At 61.0% G+C, this 3,797-nt stretch overlaps 1 non-coding gene across 1 annotated transcript; it reads right to left on the bottom strand.

Moving 5' to 3' along the window:
* Positions 1-884: 884 nt before the first annotated feature.
* On the bottom strand, positions 885-1,003 carry LOC131870976 (5S ribosomal RNA). Its single transcript, XR_009369273.1, has one exon. It is a non-coding gene; the product is annotated as a 5S ribosomal RNA (ribosomal RNA).
* Positions 1,004-3,797: the final 2,794 nt, after the last annotated feature.

Here is a 3,797-nt window from a genome sequence, read left to right as displayed (position 1 = left end):
TTGCCCCGGGTGCGCACCTTCGCCAGGGTGCGCACCTTGATGCGCACGCCTTGGCTGGGCTGCGCACCTTGGTGGGCGCCATGGTGCGCACCTTTCGTGCGCTCCAAGGTGCGCACGAAGTCGGAGCTCGGTTTGCCCCGGGTGCGCACCTTGGTGGGCGCCATGGTGCACTCCGAGGTGCCCAAGATTGGTGCGCACCAAGGAGCGCTCCGAAGTGCGCTCCAAGGTGCGCGCGAAGTCGAAAGTTGGGTTAATTGTCCGGTTTGCCTCGGGTGCGCACCTTGCGTGCACCTTCGCCAGGGTGGGCGCCTTGGTGCGCACACCTTGGCTGGGCTGCGCACACCTTGGCACCCGCGTTTCCTTCATTTTAAATTTTTTTTTTTTACAATCTCTCAAGTGGGAAATTCTATAATCTCAACTTTTTTTGCCTTTTCAGGAAACTTTTGAATGGAGCGCATCATTGGTGCGCTCCGAAGTGTGCTCCAAAGCTCTCTCCAGCTGCGTGCACCTGCCCCGGCCGCGCACCCGGCCCCGCCCAGCTTCGCTCACCTGTCCCGGGCGTCTGGTGCGGAACCTTAGAGTAAGAAACATCACCGTGCACCTTGGCCAACGTGCGCGACTCGACCGAGCGCGCACTGGCCGAGGTGCACACCGATTTCACCTGGGTGCGCGCGCAGCACCTCGGGCGCACCGGGGTGCGCGCACAACGCCCGGGTTGCACCGTGGCCTGTGTGCTCGGGGCGCCTCGGGTGCGCGCTCGGTGTCGCCCCCGCGCGCGCGGTAGTGCGGGCAGCGCACCCCGGCCCGGCCCGGCCCCGACGAGAACGCAAACGGGCAAAAGGTTTATTCAAATAGCATTGCGACGCCCGGCGAAAAACTAAAAAAGGGTGCAACACCGGGACTTCCCGGGAGGTCACCCATCCCAGTACTACTCCGGCCCAAGCGCGCTTAACTGCGGAGTTCTGATGGGATCCGGTGCACTAATGCTGGTATGATCGCACCCGTTATGAGCTTGTCGCAGTGTGTACTTAGCAAACCGCGACCCACGTGCGAATCCACCCCGGCCACCCACCCCCGTCGAGGTGCACACCCTCCCTCGCGAAGTGCGCCCCGTTCGCCAAGTGTGAGCCCTGCCCGGGTGCGCGCACCTTGCTAGGGCGTCGGGTGTGCACCCGGCCCGGCCTACGTGCGTGCACCTGGAGGGGGCGTCGTGTGCGTGCAGTGTCCCGTCTGCAACGCGGTGCCCACACACCACCTCGGGCGCAACGACCTGCGCTCACATGTGGGCCGAGTGCACCTTGGTGCATGTTCGGGGCGCCTCGGGTGCACGCTCGATCTTGCCCCGGTGCACCAAGGCGCTCGGTTTGCCCCGGGTGCGCACTTGGTGCAAGGTGGGCACCCAAAATAGGGATCAAGCACCAAAACACAAGTTTCGGGATGCAAAATGGGACCCAAGGACCACAAATGCGTTCCAAGACCCATGATGGGTCCACGAGAACAAAAATGTGTTCCGAGACTTAATAAACAAATATTGGGTTTTAGGAGAAGAAACATGCTCTGATGCCCAAAACGAGAATCGACCCCGAAAAGGCCACAGGCCAAAAGTGGGATGCGAGACAAAAAAAAATGGGACCCGAGGACCAAAATTGGGTTCCCAGGTCGAAGACAGGGCAACCGGACAAGAAACGACCTCTAAGGCTCGAAATGAGTCCCGACGACTAAAACTTGACAAGAAGCACCCATCAGGCACCCAACTCGACACCCATGGGATGCCGACCCACCCGGGCTTCCACCTAGCACACCTTGGCACCCACCCACCCTCGCACCCAACCTCGCACCCAACTTAGCACCTTTGAACCCACATTGGCACTCACCCTGACCCTGGCACCTTGGAACCCACATTGGCACTCACCTTGACCCTGGCACCCACCTTTGCACTCACCTTGGGACCCACCCTGGCTCCCACCTCGGCACCCACCCAGACACCCACCTTGGTTCCTTGGCACCCACCTTGGATCCTTGGCACCCACCCCGACACCCACCTTGGCACGCAACTTGGCTACTTGCCACCCACCTTGGCTCCTTGACGCCCACCCCGACAACCACCCCGTGACCTACCCTGGCTAGGGTTGGTGCACACCCACCCTGGTGCCCACCTTGGCACCCACCCTATGACCCACCTTGGCACGCACCTTAGTACCCACCCCGTTACCCACCCTAGGACCCACCCCGTGACCCACCTTGGCCAGGGTGGGTGCACCCACCCTGGTGCCCACCTTGGCACCCACCCATCCTAGCACCCAGCCTGTGACCGGGCTTGGAACCCAACCTTGCACCCGCACCCGTCTTGGCCAGTGTGGGTGCGCACCCATCCTGGCACCCACGTTGTGACACACCCTTTAACCCACGCACCCTAGCACCCACGTTGGCACCCACCTTGGAACCCAACCTAGCAACTTGGCACCCACCCCGTGACCCACCTTGGCATCCACCATAGCAGTCGCCGACTTGGCACCCACCTCGGCACCCACCTTGACACTTGTGGACCCACCTTGCCACTCACCCTAGCATCGACCCATCCTAGCACCCACCCTGGCACCTTTGCACCCTAGCACTCACCCATCCTAGCACCTAACCTGTGACCCACCTTGACACTCACCCTCGCACCCACCTTGGAACCCAACCTAGCACCCACCCACCCTGACACCAACCCTAGCACCTACCCACCCTTGCACCCACCCTGTGACCCATCTTGGCACCCACCCATCCTACCACTCAACCTATCACCCACCTTCTCACCCACCTTGGCATCCACCTTAGCACCCACCCACACTGGCACCTTGGCACCCACCTCGGGCAAGGTGGGTGCACACCCACCCTGGCACCCAATTTAGAACCCACCGAGCATGTTACCCACCTTGGCACCCACATTGCAGCCCACCCTAGTACCCACCCTATGACCCACATTGGCATCCACACCCTAGCACCCAGGCACCTCGACACCCGCCTTGACACCCACCCTAGCACTGAACCTGTGACCCACCTTGGAACTCACCCTAGAACCCACCCACCCTGTGAACCACCTTGGCATCCACCTTAGCACCCACCCACCTTGGCACCCACTCTAGCACTCACCCATCCTAACACCCAACTTGTTACCCACCTTGGCACCCGCCCTCGCGTCCACCTTGAAACCCACCCTAGCACCCACCCACGCAGGAGCCCACCTTGGCACCCAACCTAACACCCACGCATCCTGGCACCCAACTTGTGACCCACCTTGGAACCCACCCTAGTACCCACCTTTGAACCCACTATATCACCAACCCACCTTGGCACCCACCCTATGACCCTCTTTGGAATCCACCCTAGCACGCACCCACCCTGGCACCCACCATGGAGCGCACCCTAGCACCCACCCACCTCGGCACGCACCTCAACACCCACCTTGGTGTGCGCACTGCGCCAACCTCTCAAAGACCCTATGTGGTGCGCTCCAAAGTGTACACCTTTGGTGCGCTCCAAGGTGCGCACCTTTGGTGCACACCGAGGTGCACACCAAAGTGTGCACCGAGGTGAGCACCAAAGTGCACTCCAGGGTGCACACCAAGGCGTGCACCTTTGGTGCGGTCAATGCAAACGAATTCGGAAGTTGGGGTCGATGTCCTAATCGCTGCTGCAGACTACACGTATGAGAATCGGACAAATAGCTTTATATAGGGGAGGTGTTGCGTTTGATGGGTCGACTCCCCTGGTTGTGTGCACTGCACCAACTTCAAAGACCCTGTCTTGTTTAA

This window comes from Cryptomeria japonica, unplaced genomic scaffold (genome assembly GCF_030272615.1).
Source record: "Cryptomeria japonica unplaced genomic scaffold, Sugi_1.0 HiC_scaffold_363, whole genome shotgun sequence".
NCBI classification, from domain to species: Eukaryota; Viridiplantae; Streptophyta; class Pinopsida; order Cupressales; family Cupressaceae; genus Cryptomeria; species Cryptomeria japonica.
The sequence above is the reverse complement of the archived record's forward strand: the minus strand, read 5'-3'. Positions and strand labels throughout refer to the sequence as shown.